General features: G+C 39.6%; 1 protein-coding gene across 6 annotated transcripts in view; it reads right to left on the bottom strand.

Annotated features, from left to right (window-relative positions):
• Positions 1-23,174, bottom strand: part of Adnp (activity dependent neuroprotector homeobox) — a 38,311-nt gene that overhangs the window by 11,340 nt on the left and 3,797 nt on the right. For 2 of the 6 annotated variants that reach the window (XM_004636034.3, XM_023720809.1), the window contains exon 1: positions 23,120-23,168. The exons of 1 other annotated variant lie outside the window; for it this stretch is intronic. The gene's annotated coding sequence lies outside the window, so the exon portion shown is untranslated. Of the gene's footprint in view, positions 1-17,959; positions 18,078-20,987; positions 21,163-22,480; positions 22,499-23,119; positions 23,169-23,174 lie in introns of those variants that run through there. 3 more of the 6 variants (XM_023720807.1, XM_023720805.1, XM_023720808.1) reach the window with 3 other exon arrangements.

Raw genomic sequence — 23,174 nt, 5'->3', positions numbered from 1 at the left:
GAACATTTGCATACCTTCTAATGGGATCAGCTTCCATAAAATATGAGAAAATTTGTCATCAGTTTTTGTTTGTGGAGATAGGGTCTTGCTATGTAGTTCTGGATGGCTTTGACTTGGCCGTGTCCTGCCTGAGCATCCTGAGTACTGGGACTAAAGGAATGTGCTACTATGTCATCAATTTAATAATCCAAATTAAAAATGATTTTGCAAAATAAACTATCTCTAAGATCAAAACCAGCAAATACAAATGCCAAAGCACTAACAATTCATACTAAACATATGCAAATCTGGCTTAATTAATAAATGCTATTACTGTACAATACCACTATCATTTATAATATGCCAGTCACAAGTGAACCCAAATGTAACAAAATATGGGCTAGGGAGATAGCTCTGAGGTCTAAGTGCCTGCCTGGCAAACACAAGGTCCTGAGTTTGATCCCCAGTACTAAAAAAAACCACCCAAATGTAACAAAATATGTTGCTTCACAGATCATTTCAATAAAGAAAAAAATCAAATGAAAAAAAATGGGGGAAAAAAAAGAAAAAAGAAAAAGTAAAAACTACTTAAAAACACTTTCCAGAAATTCTGAACCGGGGTATGCCACCAGCTGTTAGAAGTCCTAACATAACACAGCTTAAGTGGGCCCAAAAGAGAAGAGCATTCAATGAAAACCATTTCTTAGCCTCCTCATGCCAGAGAGCCCCTTGCTAGCAAGGAGTAGTGGCTACAGTAACCCTCCACTCTCGGCTCTGCCACTGTATGAATGCTATGAGCAAAGGGCTGTCACTAGTGTTTCTCTAGCATACTGCTTGAGCTTTTCTATTCTTACCATAAGCCAAACAATTCCTTCAAATAAAGGATCCATCATACTCTATCTAGCAGACATTGTTAAAGAATTTTGAATGATTTGAAAATGAATTCAGCCCTCTATTGCCTACTACTTGCTATTCAGAAGTGAAAGTTCAAACAAATCAATAGCTGGCTCCAGGATTCATTAATGTTACCCATTTGATTCGTACTTTATTATTATTTTGGAGGAACTAGGGATTGAACTCAGGCCCTTGCGCTTGCCAGGAAAGTGCTTATTCTACTGAGCCATCTCCCCCGACCCGTAACTTTTTTGTGAACATGTACCAGTTGATGAAGTAGGCTTTTTGGGGTCTCGCTATGTAGTTCAGGCTGGCCTTAAACTCAACGATTCTCTTGCCTCAGCCTCCCAAGTGCTGGAGTTACAGGTGGGTGCCACCATGTCTGGCCTAGGCTTAATTTTTTTTTTCAAAGTTTTATTGATAAATAGATAGCAATGAGACAGTTTCAAATCAAATCGGAAGTACAGTTTCAACAAATATTACACTGCATATATTATTCTTAGTGGTTAATTGTTGTACAAGATGCGGACTTGTGATCCTATTTACAAACACCATTAAAACAAATCATTCTATTCATTAGGCTTAATTTTTGAGTATGCCTTAAATTTACTTTGGGCAGGAGTACCAGGAATTGAACTCAGGGCCTCATGCTTGCCAGGCAGGTGCTATGCCACTGAGGTACATCTCTGGACCTACATTCACTTTTGAATTAATCACATTCTTTTCTATCAGTCTTTGCAAATTATACCCATACCTAAGGCCCAAACACTAAAGTTTTACTCATGTAGGCCAAACTCTTACTCATGTGTATTCTTTGAAAGCAAGAGATGAATGGCTCAAGTAAAAAATCTGAGATTTGCTTAGGTTCTAACAGATTAATTAAAACAATGTAAGTAAATGTCTGATCTTCTCTCCTTTCCAAATACCAAAAGTAAAACTACTTCTCTCCTACAAGTTCCAAGAGGGTAGAGGCAATCTAGCTCAGAAGGAAATAATCCATCTGTAGGCTAAATCTGTTGGGGGAAGGATCATGATACACTAGTACCTATAAGCAAAGAGACCATTAACTGACAAACCTAATTATGGTTTATGAAATAACCTCTCTGTGAAATGGCCTGGATCTAGTTAGAGGCTGTACTCTGTTTCGTCTGGGTCAGGAGGGTGGAAGAAACCCCAGCATCTGACACTACTGCCAGGTTAGAAGCTCAAAGCAGAACTTATAGGACTGGACATACCAAAGTTAAGGTGGCTTGTCTATGGTAGTCTCACTGAAAGCCACCATGTCAGGATGGTACTATTTAATCCTGTTTTTAGAAGCAGAAAATATGTATTGCTGACATCAGAAAATAAAAAAGACCAACCAAAACCCCCAAACCAACCCAACCCCCTCCAAAAAACCCCCGCCCAACTAAGAAATCTTTGGCTAGGCACAGAAATATCAAGCCAAGAAGAAAAGAAAGCCTCCAAATCAAACTTTTCAAGCTTAAATTTTAAGCTATTCCAAAGCATCAACGTACAGCATTTTTTTAGTACACTTATCTTCTCAAATTTCTAAGCAGAGTATACGTATGGTGCTATGGACTGAAAATATGGCACAGGGTAGTTAGATAACCCTAGCATGTGTGAGGCCCTGAGTTTAATCCCCAACACCACACAATTACACAAAGTATATGGTGTTAATTTTTAACATGCCAGTAAAATACAATAGCATGTCTAATTTTCCACCAGGGGTAGGTGTAACTCTGTCTGTTTCTAATAGTGTTTGGGAACCAAAATCTACATATCTATCACAGTGACAACTCATGTATCAGTTATACAGAGGAATGCAAATCTGTAATTTTCACACAAAAACTATCCTGACAACGAGTGCTATGCAAGGATGGTTACTTTTTTCCTTGTAAAACATAAACCATAAGCTAGGTAGTCTAAACCAGTAGTTTTCAAACTTTTTTTAGCAGCAATATCTTTTGTTCTAAAGGAATTGTAAGTGAAATTTAAGAAAGAAAAAGTGGAGATGGTTAACATTAAAAGGGCTAATGAGAAGTTCCCCATCCATCCATCCATCCATCCATCCATCTACATACAGGGTCTTGCTATATAGTTGATTCATAGTGATCCTCCTGTCTGTTTTCCCAGCACTAGGATTATAGGTATGTGCCACCATACCTGGTTTCAGGGTTTGGACCAGCATGGTATGTGGTAATGGGGATCAAACTCTGGACCCTGTGCTTGCCAGGCAGGCTCTTAGATTGCTGAACTATCTCCCCAGCTCTCATGTATCTTCTTTAATTGGTCACTAGTCAAAACTAAATCTAAGATGCGCATTTATGCCAAACTGACAGTCTACTGAAATACAGAATCTGGGCTTACTGAGCAATTAACCAAAGCAAGAAGAGTGATGGTTAATGTAGAAAGAATTTCAATAGTTTTAAAAAATACAGCTGATGAGTGATGGTAAATCATACGGTACAAATGATGAGGTAGAAAAATGGCACATGTACTTTCTAACTTCACAGAAAATAAGAAAGACAAGTCAAATGCAGTGGTGCACATCTGTAATCCCAGCATGTGGGAGGCTGAGGCAGAAGGACTGGCCCAAGTTAGAAGCCAGCTTGGGCTGCACAGTGAGTTCAAGACCAGGCACAGCTACATAGCAAGACCCTGCCTTAAACTAAAAAACCCCAAATCCAACAAAAGAAAAAAAGACATTCAAGTTACAACATAAACATTTTCATAACATCATCAACACAGACGAATATGGAAGAAATTTAGATCCTTGATACACTAATGCTGACAATGGAGTACTTTTTTTTTTTTTTTAATGCTGATATTATTTATATGCCTCACCAAATTAAAAAAAAAATGGGGTGGGGAGTAAAACCTTTATTGAAGACTGTAATAATAATTTACACAAAAATCACGTATTTATTCCTCAAAGGAAGAACCTTGTGTCAGATTTTTGAAGTTTCAATTGATAAACTAAGTGTTAGGTTGTGGTGGCAGTTTTCTAAGAAAAGTCATCTTAAGAAGAGTCTTATAGGGGCCGGGGAGGTGGCTCAGTGGAATAAACGCTTCACTGGCAAGCGTATGAACCTAAGTTCAATCCCCGGTTGCGCGCAAAAAAAAAAAAAAAAGTCTCATGAACAGAATCATTAAACAGTAAAAACTTCATAATACTGCCCTAGATGGTACCTTTGTTTTCTTGAAAACATCTTTTAAGATGTTAAGAGAAAAACTAGGCAGAAAATATCATTCCCATGTTTATGTAGTCTCTTCCTTTCCTACTCTTCTGTGGGAACACATTTAATACTCGCTTAGATTGTTGACTAACAGCATGGTCATAATAAGACCTTTTGTACCTTATTAGCACCATTCTTTCCTAAGATTACTCCAGTTTATTCCTAGACTATTCTAGGATCTGTATCTGAAGGGGTGAACAGACAGCTCATTTGTTTCGATACTCAAAATCTGACATTAAACTAGTTGTAAAAACGTTAATGTGTATTTACAAGTGACTCTTATAAAGCTTTGCTAGAACCCTCCCATGAAGAACCATACTGACAGCTTATATTCACTCCAGAAGCACCCGTGCAATCACTCTTCTCTTAAACACACAACACTGAGCAGAAGTACTTATTTTTAACTCTCCTAGAAACTCTGAAAAAAAAAGACCTTAGAGATGCCAGAAGCACTTCACAGAAAGCAGCTCTAATGCCACCAGCTTCTCTCATTTTAAACACTAAAGAATGTTGCAGTAAGTCAGAAGAAAGTAAAGTTCAGCACCTTTCCTTAAACTTCCTGAAAAATCAAGTATTACTGAGGGCACAAAATAGGATTTTTTTGGAAATAACTTGATTTTTATTTTTTCCTCCTGGTACCAGGGATGGAACTCAGGACTTCGCGCTTGCCAGCAATATGCTTATTCTACTGAGCTATCTCCCCGGCCTGGAAGTAACTTGAAAGAGAATCTATTGATGAAGCAAATGATGATACATATACTGAACATCAAATCTGGTTTTTGATACTGGTAACTGAACTAGGGCCTTGTGCTTCGCAGGCAGGAGCTGCACTACTGAGCTCTATCCAAGCCCTGCATGCAAAACCTCAACAATGAAAATCAATTATACTGCTTAGGCTAATCATATTACAACAATCCTAAAATGAAAAGCAGGCAGGAAATACGAATTTTCTATTTTCTTCTATTCTTAATTATCAACAGTATAGGACCTCTACCACTGCCCCAATTTAGTAAATATCCAATTATTTTTTTATATATAATCTTATTGAGAAAAATATATCCAATTACTTTAACAAAGCAACATACAAAGTTGCCTCTACTTAATATATAGTAATTATATACAGACACAGAAACCCATTTTCTTTTTTTAAAATCACATTTTTAACTGTATTATTCAATTCCTTACTTCTGCAAGGCAAAGTGGTACTATTTCCCAAATAAAGTATCCTGCACAAAATGTTTGAATGAGCATTTCTTGCCACATCCTGTAAATAACAAGTGCCTTCTACAAACAACCCTGCTCCAAGAAACACTGTGTCCTGGCCTCAGTGATGGCAAAACTTTCACAGCTTTCAATGACACAAACAGCCCTTCTTGCCATTTGTGCCACAAGTTCGCCACCACTGACCTGCAGAGTAAGGGGAGCACAAAATCTCCCTGCACAGCTCAACCGACATCAGACAAACAGCTCTGGTCTCAAATTTTGGGGATGTTTTGGTGTCGCTGGGGATGTAAACCAAGAGCCCTTACACATGCAAGCAAAGAACACACCCATGACCATGTCCTCTGCCCATTTACTTTTTCAATGTACTATGGTCTATCCATAGCTCAGTTCAACTATAGAAATCTTAATTTTTATTTATTTATTTATTTATTTTTTTGCAGAACCAGGGATTGAACTCAGGCCCTTGAGCTTGCCAGGCAAACACTTATTCTACTGAGCCATCTCCCAGGCCCCTAGAAATCTAATTTTTAATCAGACTTGTGAAATTTCAAAATTTTAAGACACTCCCTTTTTTCTCTCGTAAGTTTCCCCTTTCAGCTAATCTTGTTCTTCTTTTCACCACTCTGTGATCTTACAGGCCATTCATTCTCCAATGAAAGTCTGGTGGCCTACATAAACTGTTATTCTGGGTGTGACAAATGCAGGAGACAGAACTATGCTAATTCTGGACATTACTTAATGAATGCTCCTGAAATGTATATGGGGGGGCAGTCATTTGACACGACTACAATCAACTGAGATCTTATTTTTTAATATATGCCTCCCTTTTAATTATTGGCTGATGCAGCTGGTGAGAAAAACTTTTTAAAATGTGTGGTGCTAGTGATAAACTCAGGGCCTAATGCCCAAGTGCTCTAACACCAGCTCCATTCCTATCCCGGTAACTGTTTTGAATCTAGCAATCCCCCCAGTATTCTGAGTTTCAGTGGTGCCTCAGGATTCTGTCTTCAAAATGAGAAACAGATGTCCAATAAAAACCTTTAGGGATGGCAAAAGACTGAGACTTGATTTCTTTTTTTTAATTTTTTATTTATTTGAGAGAGAGAGAGAGAGAGAGAGAGAGAGAGAGAGAGAGAGAGAGTGTGTGTGTGGCCAGCTCAGTCCACCAGGGGGCGGGGCTGGCTGGCATGTGGTGCTGGGGGATTGAACCGCGGTCCCTGTGCTTTGCTGAGCTTGTTCTAAGTAGGTGCTTTAGACCACTGAGCCATCTCTCCAGCCCGAGACTTGATTTCTACATTACAATATGGTGGATCCTTAACTGATGAACTCATTCATTTGCAAAGGCTGGTGGTAACTCAAGTTGGTTTTAAGTCAAGACTGTTTTTCCCACAAGAAATGATGGAAATAACCGACATGCACTCCAAACCTCCAAAAATACCCCTTAGGGGGCCAGGGAGATGGCTCAGTAGAATAAGTGCTTGTGTGGCAAGCGCAAGGGCCTGAGTCTAATCCCAGATTCTGACGATGACAACAAAGACAAAAACAACAACAACAAACCCCTTAACCTTTTCATAACAAAAAAAGATGCACTATTTACCTGTCAGAAACACTATTAGTTTTCCTAGTGTATTCACTAGTTATAAAATGTGTCTAGTTCACCAGAAACAATTTCACACTGTTCAAGCTGACACCTTCGGCTTGTAGGAAGAGAGGACAAAAATGGAAGGCGGTCACTGTATTGTTTGAGAGTTCCCTTCCATAAGAAAATAAGAAAGTTGGCTCTCTGGTGTCCTTTCTCTCCTTGCCAGAGTCTGTAGCCTACTAGGACTTTCTTCTGGCTCACTCTATCAGCACTAGAAACTGGTTTAAGTTTGTCCATGTCTCTCTTTTAACACTGTTCTGTAGTAAGACATGACATTATTGCTAACTGACTACAATGATTGCTTTATCCATCTGTCTGGGTCTTCTCTACAAATGTTTGTAGCAGCTTTGTCCACTTTTTCAGTATTTCATTTCAGAAGAACTTTGCTGCACTGACTGTTGACACTGCCCCTCCTTAGCTGCCACTCTCTGTGGCTCAGCCGGAACTTGCTGAAGTTCCTCTATAGACAATTCCTCTGAACGTTCTATGAGTTCTTCAATATTACCACCGTCTACTTGCAAGCCCTATGGTCTCTGCTGAAATGTTACCAATCACAAGGGCAACTGAAGCCTCAGGCTCTTCTACAGCCTTCAAAGTTTCTCTCTGTATAATTTTAGGCCACACTTTTTTCCAGTCAGAGCTCAGTGTCCTTAAGACATTGGCCTAGGATTTCTCATTAACTCCACACAGAAAGATGTTGTAATGTTCCTTCCAGAGCTCTTTAAGGGTTAAATCTGTATTTGATGTGTACCTGCGACCCCTGAGTGTGGTGGTGAGGGTCTGTAAGCCCAGCACTTGGGAGGCTGAAAACAGGAGGATCACTACTAGCTCCATCTGTGTAGTAAGACCTTGTACTAAATACAAAAACAAAACAAAAAAAATCTGTATCTGAGATCATCTGCAAATACCTCAGGAAGAATCCTTTGGTATACAGCTGCTTCTTTTTAAAAAGCATTTTTTTAAATTAATTAATTAATTTATTTATTTATTTATGGAACCGGGGATTGAACTCAGGCCCTTGCGCTTTCCAGGGAAGCGCTTATACCACTGAGCCATCTCCCCAGCCCGGTATACAGCTTCTTGAAGTTAGCTATAACCTGGTGGTCCATAGGCCACAGTAGAGTAGTTGTATTAGGTGGGAGAACTCAACTGAGAGCCATGGTTCCTCCAAATCTTGTGTGTGAGGGCTGGGGATATAGTTCTAGCAACAATGTCTGCCTGACAAGTGCAAGGGTCCTGAGTTCGATTCCTAGTACCACAAAACACAAAAAAAATCTTGTGGATAAACAGGAGCACTGCCCACAAAGAGAACACTGAGTGGTAAACCTGTCTTCCAGGTATCTCTTTTTTTGGTGTGGAATTGGGGATCAAATTTGGGACCTTGTGCTTGTGAGGCAGGTGCTTACACTGCTGAGCTGTCTCTCCCTCTTCTATTTTTTTTTTTCCTTTCTTTTTTTTTTTGTGGAACCGGGGATTGAACTCAGGCCCTTGCGCGTGCCAGGGAAGCGCTCATTCCACTGAGCCAATTCCCCAGCCCCTCCTCTGTATTTCTTAATAGTAGGTCAGAAAGCCTTCCTGATTCACTCAGGAAAAATTATTCTTTTGCTTTTGTGTTAGATCTCCACATGACCCTTCGGCCTCTTTTATGACGTGCTTTCTGAATACTCCAGGAGTCTCAGAGTAATAAACTAGGGGAGGCTTTACATTGAGGAAAAGGCACTTGTAGTGGCACACAGCAATAGGGTCAGCCTCTCCATCACAGGCTTGTGGCCTGCTATTTCTTCTCTTCCTGGGCATGTTCCTCCACAAAAGCCAGTTTCCTTACAGCTGAAAACTTAACGAGCCAGGGAGATGGCTCAGTGAAATAAGCACTTCCCTGGCAAGCGCAATGGCCTGAGTTCAAGACCCGGTTCCGGAAAACTTAATGAGAGGTAAGGCCATTTCTCTATGTCATTCTTTTAAAGTGGGCTATGTCATTTTCAGAAGCCCTTTTATCATGGCTTTGCCATGCCTACTTACACTATGAACCCCAGTTCTCGCTTTAAAATTGTGAAACCACCCCTTATATTAACATGAAATATGTTATCACTGCCATTTGTTGACTTACTAACCTTTATGAGATCTGTATTTATCTAGCTTTTTCATAAATTATAAGATTCAGGCTATAATTGGCTGTCTGCCTTTTATTTATCCACACTAATATAGCCTCTCTGCCTTGTCTGTTGATGGTGACTTACTAATTTGCTATCACCTTTAGCAAATCTTTTTGTAGGACTCTGGACACAGTGGCTTTCTACATGCTGTACATAGCAGAGATAGGTCACAAAAACGCCTCTCATATTTCTCCACTGTGTCCTTTTCAATTGTGACTACTCTCTTTACCTTCCCTTCCTTAAGCTTCTTTTCTGGCTTTCTGGGGGCCATTTTGATAGCAGTAATTGTAGCAATCATGTAAAATGCTGACCAAAACCACACCCACAAACACAGATGGGCTCAGACTAATGTATATGCATGCTTATGTAGGCTTTTCTGGCATTGTGAGTCTTTGCTTATAATCATACAAGTAGATGACATTCAGGTCATAGAGACTTTTAAGTTAAACCGAAAATTCCATTTGTAACTTGAGGGTCTACTATATTAACTGATATAGTTATAAAAAAAGCAACATTTTGAATCACTTAAAGAAATCAAAGGCTGCCTACTTTAAATGCCTGTGAAAGTTGGGTCTTAAGATTACATTCCAAGACTCAGATGCAGTGCTCCACCCATGCAAGATGAGGCTCTGAGCAATGACACTCATTACAAAGAAACAGCAGCAATGTTATACACATATACTTGAAAATACAGAAATTCAGTACTCAAGAGATTTAGAAAAACATGGTCTGAAACTAGTTCCTGACACCAGCAGTAAAAAGAAGTGTTTGTACTATAATCATAAGTTTTCTGATTAATTTTCCTGGTCTTAACTGTTGGACTCAACAGAACTCTTGAACCCAGAATTGAAATGGCCTTAAAAAATTAGGAAGTTCTGAATCTGCACAAATCCAGTGTCAGTGGAGCAATCCATTACATCCAGCAAAGTATGGAAAGAAAAACTAAGCTCTGGGGATACTTGCCTTAGAGTGCTCTTGCCATCACTGCAGATGCCAATAGCCACTGCATTCTCACATCTGAAGGCTTGACACATCATGAGTGTAACAATCTTGCAAAATGAAAACTGTAACCTAGGTATGCTTAACATGACAGCATCTTAAAAAATAGACAACCTATACCTACAAAAAAGGAGATGAAGGCTGTTTAGGGATTTGAGAATGGGGTAGGGTGGGATGGAGATGTTAATTGTTGCTAGGTTTCTTTTTGGGGTGATGAAAATGTTCTAAAATTAACTGGTAATAGCTGCATAATTCTGTGAATACTCTTAACTAAAAGTCACTAAATTAAACACTTTACATGGGTGAACTGTGTGACACTATAATGGTATCTCAGTTTATGAACTTAAATTTGTTTTACAATTTTGGGGAAGATGGCTGGGTATGTGTCAGGAAGTGTCTACCACCCGATGTCGAATTTGTGAACAGAAGCAAAATTCTGCAGGATGCTTTTGTTTGCAAACACAAGAGTTTGTGAACCATGACATGACTGTGTATCTCAATAAAGCTGTTACCAAAATTAGAAGAGGAAAAAAAATAGAAAAGCAAATCATACATGAGGTAAAGAATGCAGCTTATAAAATTTTAAAGGGAAGGTAAAAACTATTAATAATGAATCAGTGTTGACTAATTTTTAATAAATATGTCTAAAAAAAAAAAAAGAAATATGTCTGGTCTGAATTGAGATATGATTTCAATATACATCGTATTCCAGATTTCCAAGACAATGTAAAAGAATGAAAATCTCGTATCTTTATAAAATTTTTTTTTAAATTTATTTATTTTACATTTATTTATTGTTGTGTGGCCAGCTCAGCCCACCAGGGGGCGGGGCTGGCTGGCATGTGCTGGGGGATCGAACCGTGGTCCATGTGCTTTGCTAAGCTTGTTCTAAGTAGGTGCCTTAGAACACTGAGCCATCTCACCAGCATCTTTATAAAAATTTTGATACATTGAATTATTTGGGACATATCACGTTAATAAAATTATTTTAATAATTTCACTTTTCTTACAATAGTGGGCATGTAATGCTTCAGAACTGTACACTTAAAAATGGTTAAAATGGTAAAGTTTTTAATGTTTATGGGAGTCTAAGTTTAATGTGGCTACTACAAAAAATTAAGGTTAACAGCCACAAGCGTGGAAGACCGGTTTTTCAAAAAATTTTATTTATTTATTTATTTATTTGTGTGTGTGTGTGTGTGTGTGTGGGGGGGGCCCAGCTCAGCCCACCAGGGGGTGGGGCTGGCTGGGATGTGGTGCTGGGGGATTGAACGTGGTCCCTGTGCTTTGCTAAGCTTGTTCTAAGCAAGTGCTTTAGACCACTGAGCCATCTCACCAGCCCTTGTGATTTTATTTTTTTAAATTTTCCCTCGGGTCACTAAAAAGAAATTTTCATCAGTACATATTTGTAGTGCACAATAATCACATTCCTTCTAATGAGCTGGTAAATGCATGTAATACACCTCAATTCTTTCATTGCTTTTTCCCACTCCATTGTTTAATCTCCATTTGCAAAAGATCTCATTTCTATAACCTTTTATTCTGCTCTTCATTTATATTTTAGGTTTCTCATATAAGAGAAACCATTCAACATTTGAACTTATGTGTCTCACACTACTTAACATTATGGTCTCAAGGTACATCCATTTTCCTACAGACGACTGAAGTCTACCCTTCTTTACGGTGGAGTAGTACTCCATTATGTATAAAAACCATTTTCTTTAGTCATTCACTGGCTGGGCATACAGGTCGCTTCCAAGATTTAGCTATTATGGACTGTGCTGCTATAAACATAGGTGTGCATGGATCACTGTAGTATATCTAACTCTTGGAAAGATGCATAGAAAGGGAGTATGCTAACTGGGTAGAATGGAATTTCTAGTTTTAGTTTTTTTTTAAAGGATTCTCTATGGTGGCTGTATCAGTTTACATTCCCACCAACAATGGAGAAGGAATTCTTTTGACCCATGGTCCCCTCAGCATTTGCTATTATTTGATTTCTTGAAGACACCTATTCCTTCTGAAGACAGAATGTCTTAATTTCTCTATTGGCCAGAGATCTTAAACATTTTTCTCATGTACTTATTATTCATCTGTATTGCTGCTGCTGAGAACATCTATTCACTTGTTGCCTATTTTGTTTTTAAATTTATTTTTGTTGATATAGGATCTCACTATGTAGCTCAGACTCACAGCGATCCTCTTGTTTTTTAGCCTCCCCAGCGCTGGGATTATAGACAGGTGCCACCACACCCCATCTCAGTGGCCGCCTCAGCATGCCCTGGGGTGGGGCTGGTGCAGCATGTGGTGTTGGGGATTAAACCCAGGTCTCTGTGCTTGCCTAAGCAGGCCCTCAGTCTGCTGAGCTCTCTTGCCGGCCCTTTCCAGATGATTTATTATTTATTTATTATTTATTTATTTATTATTATTTTTTTTGCAGGTGATTTTAAAGATTTAGACGAACAAGACTTTAAACTATTACCTGATACCACCAGTAAAGAATTTATGTCTATATATTACAATAACATAATCACTGTTCAGATTACTTTTCTCAGTCTTTAATTGAAAAGATTCAACACAACTCTTAAAATATGCAGTAATACAAAGCAGGTACATTAAAAAAGTCACCACTGATTTTTGATCTTTCTCCCTTGCTATATCCTATCTGTATCAATGGCTGGTGGCACAAAGCAGACACTCAGTTGAAAACTGAATATGGCCTTCTCTAAGAAGGGCGTATAGATATGATGCCTCATTAAGTACTTACAGAGAAAAGGATAATGTTTATATTTAAGACTTCAAAAAAGGAGGTGCTCAGCAGTGGATGGAAGGAGCTGTTGAGTTAGGGCCACTAAGACTGAGAATTTGCACAGTACCACTGCAAAAACAAAAACAAAACAAAACAATATCCTTGGCATCATGCCAAAGGCAGGAAAGGCAAGGTGGTCTAGGAATTAGTACTGCATGTAGAATGGCAGCTCTGTCAAGTTTCTGAGCAATAACAAATGACAAGGGCTGGTGAGATGGCTCAGCGGTCTAAAGCACCTACTTAGAACAAGCTTAGCAAAGCACAGGGACCGCGGTTCAATCCCCCAGCACCATATGCCAGCCAGCCTCGCCCCCTGGTGGGCTGAGCTGGCCACACACGCGCGCGCGCACACACACACACACACACACACACACACACAAATAAATAAATAAATTAAAAAAAAAACAAAAACAAATGACAAGGTTGGAAAGACCAGCTAAGGACAGGATGGAGGACCTTTCAATGTGAACAGTGTCCACTGCAATGGCTGCTATGCACTAAGGTGACACTGCAGGTGCTGATGTAGAGAGGTGATTTGGCTTTCGGGTATGAGGGCTGGGAATCCAACCTAAGCATGCCAGACGAGGACTCTACCACACAGCCATTTTCATAGCCCCCAAGACTTAATATGCTCTTACTTTCACTTTTAAGAGTTAATCTAGTCATGTTTGGCAGATCTGATTTGGGAGTGTCTAGAAAAGGCAATGAGGTTGAGGAGTACATAGTACACACTAGACCCAAGAAAGGAGCAGAATCACCTGTGGAAGCTTATATACACACCAGACCCACTCAAGCAGGATGATCTGTGAAACTACCACACGCTGCCTTAGGTTCTGGTAATAACACCGAGGTCATAGCAAAATGAAGAAAAAGGAACCTTTTCAAAGAGAAAGCTCATAGCTTCAACCAAAATTTGTGTTTTTTTAAAATAAGACTTTTAGGGGCTGGGGAGATGGCTCAGTGGAATAAGCGCTTCCCTGGCAAGCGTAAGGGCCTGAGTTCAATCCCCGGTTCTGCAAAATAAATACATACATACATACATACATACATACATACATACATAAAAAAAAAATAAGACTTTTTGGGGCCTGGGGAGATAGCTCAGTAGAATAAGCATTTGCCTGGCAAGCACAGGGTTCCGAGTTCAATCCCCAGTACTGGAATAAATAAAATTGGACTTTTTTCACAGACAAAATTTGCCTGACATATGAGCCACGTGTAATTTTTTTTTTTTTAACCTAATGTTAAAACGTTTTAAAGTAGGGTAACATAGCACAATAAAACTTGTTCTTTGTTAGAAAAGATGGTAAAATAGTGAATTTACCCTAGAGCTGAACAGATCTATGCTTACACTCTTGCTATGCCCACTTACTAGCTTACAACCCTAAAAATGTCACTCAAACTCTAGAAGTCTATATGCCCTTAATGTATGATACTGTTCAACTGTCAGAAAAACTAAATGAAATGGTTCACAATAGGGTATGCCCTTAATTTAGACTATTGTTATTACTAAGAATCAGATGTGGTGGCTGTCATATTTTCCTACATACGTTATAATGTACGTCTGTATTTAGATAAACACACAACAGTGTTTTTAAATATATTCTTAACTTCGTAAGCTCAGTGTTATTTGAGATGCTTATGCAACAAAACTTGCAACAACCTTAAATAAACCTACATGACTTACAGTTACACAGAAACACAAAGATGTGATCTAGACTTTGCTTACATTTTTTAAGAATATGGGTCACTACTTTTTAAAATATATCTTCAGAACAAAATACTGCCTGAAACTGAAAATTGGCATATTACTATTTAACCTGTTACTTTTCAGAATTTAGATTTCAGACAAGAATTCTAGCTGTGACCACCACAATTTCTAGCACATTGGAACCTAATGTTTTCAGGCTCTTTCCTGAGGATACTGAATGTGTACATAGATCAAGTGGAAGATGATGCCTGAGGAACAAGACAAAAGCTCACCTACCAAGCAGAAGAGAAACCCCTTACCTTCATCAATTAAAATAATTCATATAAAACACAGCTGGGTGTGGTGGCTCATGCGTGTAACTCCAGCACTCTGGGAGGCTGAGGCAGAAGGATTCTTAAGTTCCAGTCCAGCCTGGGCAACTTGGTGAGACTTAACTCAAAGTAAAAATTAAAAGAAGGAACGAAGATGTCCCTAAGTTCAAAGTCTCTGGGTTCAATCCCCAGCACTGTATGGAGAAAAAATAATTCAAATAGAATTTTCTGAAAGGGAGATGCTTAAAAAAACCTTGCAAACAATTTACAACATATGCATCCAGATTTAGGATATGCGTGTGAAATGCAGTGCAGTTCCTAATTCACTTCATTTTAACCAGAACTGCAGCAACATAGGGACACCAGTGACTCTAGCACCCTGATTCCTGTGTAAGAACTTCAAGGGCTTAGAGCCACTTGCTCTCAGTATAGTGGGCAACCTGGCTTAAAAAGAAAGGTGGAGGGGCTGGTGAGATGGCTCAGTGGTCTAAAGTACCTACTTAGAACAAGCTCAGCAAAGCATGGGGACCACGATTCAATCCCCCAGCACCACATGCCAGCCAGCCCTGCCCCCTGGTGGGCTGAGCTGGCCACACACACACACACACACACACACACACACACACAAATAAATAAATAAATAAATTTAAAAAAAAAAAGAAAGGTGGAGGGCCAGACAGCTCAGTGGATTAAAGTGCCTGCTTAGGCAGATGCAGGGGTGGGTGGGGGTGGGTTTCGATACCCTGTCTTGCTGCGCTGGCCCTGCCCCTGTAATTCTAGCACTTGGGAGGCTGAAAACAGGATGACTACAAGTCTGATCCATGTAGTGAGATCCTGTACTAAAAAATTAAAGAGAAATGTAGAAAAGGGAAATCATTCACAAATTGGCCTAACAGAACAAGACAGATATGCCCATTTACAATCACTACAGAAACACATCAAGTCCTTTTATCTAAGTGGCAAGACAAAAATTATACCACTATTCTAATAAATTTTTCACATTCAACAGATACTCAGAAATAGAAATACGTATTTTTCTTACCATTTCTGAATAAGAGAGTAACATCTAAACTGCGTTCTCAAGTTCTTGATAGCATATTCATTTCCTAGGATCAAGGGTTAACCAAAAACAGTTTCTGAAAAGCAATCTTGTAGATTTTGCCACTTGATAGTTCAATCTTCCCTTATTCCCTAGTGATGTTTTGTACATTTTGCTGTTGTGTAAGAATAAGTAATCTTGAACCAGGATTCTAAGCATTCCTTGTATTAAGATGTTCAGCCTCACCTTACCTCTTTCGCCAGAACTATTTATTAACTTAATTCTGTCTTACTTCCATTAGAAGATATTTACTCAGCTACACCAGGTTTCAAGAGACCATTTTAAGTTCTCGAAGTCATAGCACCCACCAGAAAATGACACCTGTAAAGCTTTGCAAGGGAAGCACTAATGTGCACAAGCTCATTCTAGGGGGTCCTGTGAAGTTTCCCACTCTGGCCTCCATCTTGTGGTCCTCCTGCCTCAAGCCTCTGGAGTAGCTGGGATAATTAGTGTATAGTATATCACTGTACAAGCTTTCCAACAGATCTTAAAGCAAGTGTACAGGGTTCAGAAAAAGAAAGCAAAAGCCACCTCTTCTCTAAGCAAAAATAAGTACTCAGAACAGAGAAGGCATGAGTGTCCTGAACCAAAATATTAGGAGAAGCAACAGGACCGTCCTTAATGTTTTAGACCCATATATAAGTAACATCAAAACAGACATATGCTGTTTCAACTAAATGACACCCGCACAATTAAAACCTTTACTATCCTGCTGGGGGCATCGCAGCCTCTTTAACTATAAGGCCTATTTATGATCAGTGGGTATAAGCACAAAACATCACTATGAAATTATGAAGCATTCATTTGCATCTTCATTAGCCAGATAACTCCCAGGAGCACTATAAAGGTCTACATTTCAAGCACAGATTGGGGATCCAGCCCAGAAATATTATGTGGCTCACATTACTATATGTGGTATAACTTGATTTGCCCACCTGCCAAACAAGGACAGTACTAAGAGATCTGTGAATGCTTTATGTACAAAGTGTTTTGAAAATAAAATATTATTTTATAGTATCTACAGGCCAACCAGAAGTTCTTTACACAGTTCATCCTTACTAGGCATCAACTAAGACACACAAGAAGCAACACATCAATAAACTTCCACAGCTAAGTGACTAAGTTACATTCTCTTCACTGAGGGAAGTCTGAGCATTTGTACAGATTTATTTTTAATGCTACAGGCTGATCTAAAGGATGTACTAGTCTCTTCCAGATTACGTCCATACTTTCATGTTGTATTGTAAATCTTGCATTGAGATACCTGGTCAGAGTAGTCTTCATAAACTATACCCAGAGTCTTGTATGGTGGCTTTTTGTTTTACAAACCTTTATTTCCAAAACACTGCTGAAATTGTTGACAAGTTCCAGGATTTCTCTAGTAGCTGTCTTAGAACTAAGGCAGTGATCAGTAATACCAAGGAAGCTTGAAAGTACCTCTGAAAGTAGCTAAAAGCAGAGGACAGTGAATTTACATGGAAATAAAGGAACTCAGAACTAAAATAGTTAAGAATTTTGCATTTTTTAGCTTGGCAGAGTAAAGTGCCCCAGGGCACACTGAGATGGCAACTGGGACTGGGCATGGTGACCAAGGCCTGTAATCTCAGCTCCTGGGAGGCTGTAAACAGGTGGATCACTACAAGTCCGATCTAGTAGTGAGACCCTGAACACCCTGTAGACCCTTCCCTAAAATACAGAAAAACAAAAAACAAAAAACAAAAAGGCATTTTTAACGTAGAATAAAAATAACATCCTCAATCAAAACTGTTGTTTTGGGGCTGGGGAGATGGCTCAGTAGAATAAGCGCTTGCCTGGCAAGCACAAGGGCCTGAGTTCAATCCCCGGTTCCGCCAAAAAAAAACCCCAAAAAACTGTTGTTTTACATAGCCCACATATTACCTGTGACTTTACATATTGTCCCTTACACAATCAAGTTGATATATTCATATCCCAAATTGAGAAGCAGGACATCTTCAGTGAAGCAAAACATGGCTTCTCAGTTAAGCTGAGCCCTAAACTGATAAGACAGTAAAGGTAAATCATGACAAAATGCAGGTGTAATGAATGTTAAGAGCCTGAGAAATTCACAGAATCATCCTCTTTCTAATGAACAGGGCAGACTGAAAAAAACAAACAAAAAGGCTACAAGGTCCTAAAAGCCACACAGGCTGGGCAAATTGTGGATGGCTTACCTTATAAATTATCTCAATGAACAAGATATAAGATGCAAAGTGCCAATGTGTAAACAAGAAACAGACTTACAGTTAAATATTAACTTGGTTCATTAATGTGGGGCTTTGGTTTATACTTGTTGCAAACATTAAGTTTCCAAACAACATGAAAAGAATTAACTAACTGCACTTCAGCAAAATGCGGCATTAGTTGCAGAGTAATACCACAAGTTCACAGAAAAACCAGGTGCAGAAAAACTGTGTCTATATGATGTTAATAACATGTCAAACAAGTTTCTGGAATCTAACTGTAATTAAATTATTTACATAAGGAGGCCACGTTTCTGCTAAGGTGTATGCCGACAGGTAGATAAAAGTAAATGCTCCTGAAATTATTTTACTTTGTTAGACACAAAAGGCTTTATGACAGTCTTTAAAGTTCTTTGGAACATAAGTTGGAACAAGCAGCTTAATGCAGAACAGTCTCAGACACCTTAGCAAAAAACAAAAAACTTCTAATGCTAAAAAAATGGCAATTTTTAAGGGCTCTTTTACATCATTTAAGAAGTGTTTATTCCTAAGATTTAAATATGCTAATTAAAAACCAAAAATCTAAGTTTGATGGTTTTTTCACCCATACTTAAATGTATTATCCCCACCCTACGTTTGTAACAGTTGGACTTTTAATCTTTACTGATTATCGTTTCCAACTCTAAAAACCTGAACTCTATCTTACGCGTACACACACTCATATATACAATCACTCCATGAATTAACTCCATCTTTCAGGGCCTACTACAACTTATACTCCCTTGTTACTCATATATAATTCTCAAGAGAAAAACTATAATTAAAGTTTGAAGTTCTCTTTTCTTTTCTGTATTAAGTATCACTCTATGCTTTCTCTTTTATAACAATACAGGTCTACTTTATACACGGGAACTTTGACAATTATGTTTGTTGACAGCATATGCATACCACTTCAATAATCAACCACTACTTTTCTGAATATTTTAATTTTCTAACACTAACAATCATAGAAAATATTTTTGAAATATCTTACAAGGCAGACAATAATTTTACATGCAGCATACCTCATATATCTATGCTTTTAATAAATTACTACATCTATCTATCTATCTATCTATCTACTATCTACCAATCAGCCATTTTTGTGTGATACAAAAAAGTTTACTGGTTACTTGCAAGGAGTACTGAAATTTAATCTGTGCAACAATGTGAAATTTGGTCAGAACTGCCCCTGCAATCTAGTTTAAGAAAAAAAGACAAAAGCAAAGCAAATTCACAGGAAGTTATATTTAAAATTTTGCCACCTTTTAGATCCGCAGGGGTCATTAGAGATTCATAACCCACCTGCTTATATTTTCTGTACAGGGACTATAAGAACCAAATTGGTGGTGGGGGGGGGGAGGACCAAATGAACAGTTCGGTTAGTTTCAATGTATAGCATCCTTTAGAAAGGCCATCTTAGGAAATCTTTCAGTAATGGTGAAAGTAAAGAAGAAACTTTTGCTTCAAGCTCAAGTAAACACAACATCCTAGTAAAACTGAGGCTATTTAGCTGTAGTTTGCTGAATGCAAACTTCAACCAGCAAGCCCAAGTATTTCACCTTTTTACTTATTTTTTATAAAGTATCAAAATTAGGACATCTTTGAACTCTTAAGAATACATGCTTAGAGCCCACAGGATGTTTTCCTGCAGGGGAAAACAGCTATCACCACTAGGAACATCAGTTAACAAACTATCTTACAATTTGCTATCACACAAATGCACCTTCACAAGCTTTCAACTACACACTCAAAGAAACTGTCTTCAAGTTACTCATCTTAAGAACTTATTCGGGGCCGGGGAGATGGCTCAGTAGGATAAGCGTTTGACTGGCAAACGCAAGGATCTGAGTTCAATCCCCGGTTCCGCAAAACAAAAAACAAAAAAACTGAACTTATTCAATTATATCAAATACTAAGTACAGGTCAAAGATATGTTTAACAAACACTAAAGAGCATTAAAAATTACAAAAATACCATTTATATTAAATATGGATTTTATAATTATAGACATTTTAAAAGCACTAGTCTCTAGAGAAACGCTGCCATATTTTTCTTTCACTAAACTGTTACTTAGAAGTGATTACCAAATAGAAAATTCGCCTTTAAGCACCAACTGGTAAACTATGTATCAAATGTATCCATTAAGTTTCCCAAAAGTATCACTATGATACTTGACACAACTTCTTAAAGTAACAAGTATCACCAACCACTGTCAATGTTTGGCAGTTAGAACAAGTTTATCTCCCCACATAGCTTCATCAGATCTTTTTATTGCTTTTCTTTGCAGTGCTGGGGAAACCCAGGGCCATCAGCATGTTGGGCAAGCACTCTACTCCAGAGCTCTACCTGTAGCCCTTATCATCACATCTTTAAAATTTTTGAAGTTTAGCAACTCAAGACACATCCTCAAAATAAGAGTAATTGAGTATTTAAACTTAATATGGAAGAGTACATAATTCAAATGATAATATTAGCATCTTTAAAACTTCTCTTAACTCATGAGTGATTTCTTAGTTCTTTTAAGTGGTCAGAACCCACTATTACAAACAGCTTTAAACAGTTCCTTGAGGAACGTGGATAGGCTGAAAGTTTGGAAATGTTGGCTTTGGTGGTGACCAAAGCAGAAAAAAAGTGTCTGGCGTCCCTGTGCTGCAAGTCCCACCCTCCCAAATAAATATACCCACCGGCGTGAATTGACAATGTAGTCCAAAGAGCAAGGCAGGAAACGGAGTCCAGATCCTCAATATGGCAGTACAGGGCATAACCACTAGGCCACCTATCAGTTCAGTACAAAAAGTACAACCCTGTGCATCATGGTGCAAAAGCGGGGGCCTAGGTTTCGCATTGTGCATCTCTCACCTATGGAAATAATAAAAGGAGTAAAATCTATAGAAATTCACACCCTAAGAAAGTGGGTGTTCACAGGAGACTGGTGTCAACACTTGCCAAGGAAGGTTGTTGGCTACATCCAAAGTTGGAAGGAAATGAAATTTCATAATCAATCCTGTTGAGTTTGATAATGAACTCAACGTGGGCTTGACGTTTGTCAACAATGCTTTGCAAATCATGACACCAGTCTACAATGCTTATGAAAATGACTACCCCACAAAAATCTAACATTCCTCAAGAATAACTTTTAACTTTTTTAAAGAGTTGGATAGGTTTCAACTATGAAAATTTGGACTAAACAACAATGACCCAAACTTGCTATTTTCTGGTTTTGAACTCTTCCCTGTACCAGCTGACCTTGGAAAAATATGTTCACACATTGAAAGTTTAAAGTGGAGAATTCCAGAGAAAGGGAAACTATGACCCAAGGATGTGTAACAAGGTGGTCTGTCAAGAGCAAATGTGTACTTTCTAAGGGTCAACAGTTTTGTAAAAGTAAAAGAGGAAACTTCCAAGAGTGGATTCCTTACAAGAAATAAAATCACTGCTCTTGACTCAATCCTTCGCCATGTTGCTGTCAGCTCACCAACTAAGTGTCTTGCTGGGCCCATTTTCCCATGGTCTGTAGAAGGCGCTGTGAAGCACATCCTGTTCTAGCTCTGGGGCCCTTCCCCCCTCTGCAGCCTTACCCAGTGCAGAGAATGCGCCCCCTACTGACTCCAACACTCATCGCCTTTAGCCGACTTGGCTGCGGTGCATTTTGGGTGGGGGCTGGTTATTTTCATGGCCATAAACCAGAAGCAACAATGCAGATTTATAAAGAAACTATATCAAGCTAGAAAAGAGATTTTTTTTTTCTTCTCATTTTGAAGGTTCAAGACACAGGCACAAGAAGCATCAGGAATGGGTACTGGGTGTGCGGGGATGGACAGCATTAAAACGGCAAACACAGTAAACAGTTTTTGTTCTTTTTCCCTCTTAAGCCTTTGTCTGTGAAATGGGGTTATGGTAAGAACTGTCCAGAGAAACTGGTGAATGCAAGAACATTAGAAAGACAGCGTGGGTGTGTGTGGCTAAAAAGGATATTAGACTTTACAGCCCAATGTTGGACAGAAGAGGAAGAGAAGCAATCGCGCCTTTTCCAGCAGACAGGAGGCATCCAGGTTGGGCGGGGAGTCAGCCCAAAGGAAAGAAGAGGCGAATAAGAGGGTGGTCACATAAGAGGGTGGCCAAAGAACTGCTCATTCATTACATTAAAAAAAAAAAAACCAAACACACTTTTTCACACCTTTCTAAATTTCCATTTTCTGCCATCTTACTGCAAAGTTGAGGCTCAGAAAGCTCCTATGAGACCGTGCTGACCAGGCAACTCAGACTAAGAAAAAGGGGTGGTGGAGGATTGAGATCAGGATAGCAGAGAAACCTAGCATGTTGGGGAGGCAGGATCGCAGCGGGGAGGCAAAGACTTTCACTCCTTACCATGCGTGCTCCCCGCCCCCCAGCCTACTCCCCCCTCCCCCAGCTAGGGGTGGGCAGACTTGGCAGAAGGCTCCTTCCAAGCATTGGGGTGTGCGTGGGGGGCTCCTTTTGGGAAGGGGGCGGAAGGGATTAGTCCCAGGGATGCGCGAAGAGAGGCTCTGGCTGGGGGCGGGGTGGGAAGATGCCTTTAGCTGCAAGAGCCCCAGGCGGCCAGGTAGGCTGCCGCTGTGGGCAGGCTGGCGGGGCGGAGAAGGGGGTCGGGCTGCAGGAGGAGGCGCCTGGACCCCCGACCAGCGCCCAGGTAGCGGTCCGCGCTGGGACGGGGCTGCGCCTCCGCAGCCGAGTGTGCAGAGGAGCGAGCGCACCCGGAGGTGAAGCGTGAACAACAATGCGGCCCGCGCCCCGGAGGGCAGCAGGCGCGGGACAGGGCAGGGCCCGCGCCGCTTACCTTGACTCGGCCTCGAGGCGCGCGCGGGGCCGGCGTGCTCCGGGGCCGGGCGGCG

The sequence above is a fragment of the Octodon degus genome, unplaced genomic scaffold (assembly GCF_000260255.1).
Source record: "Octodon degus isolate 3935 unplaced genomic scaffold, OctDeg1.0 scaffold00077, whole genome shotgun sequence".
NCBI classification, from domain to species: Eukaryota; Metazoa; Chordata; class Mammalia; order Rodentia; family Octodontidae; genus Octodon; species Octodon degus.
The sequence above is the reverse complement of the archived record's forward strand: the minus strand, read 5'-3'. Positions and strand labels throughout refer to the sequence as shown.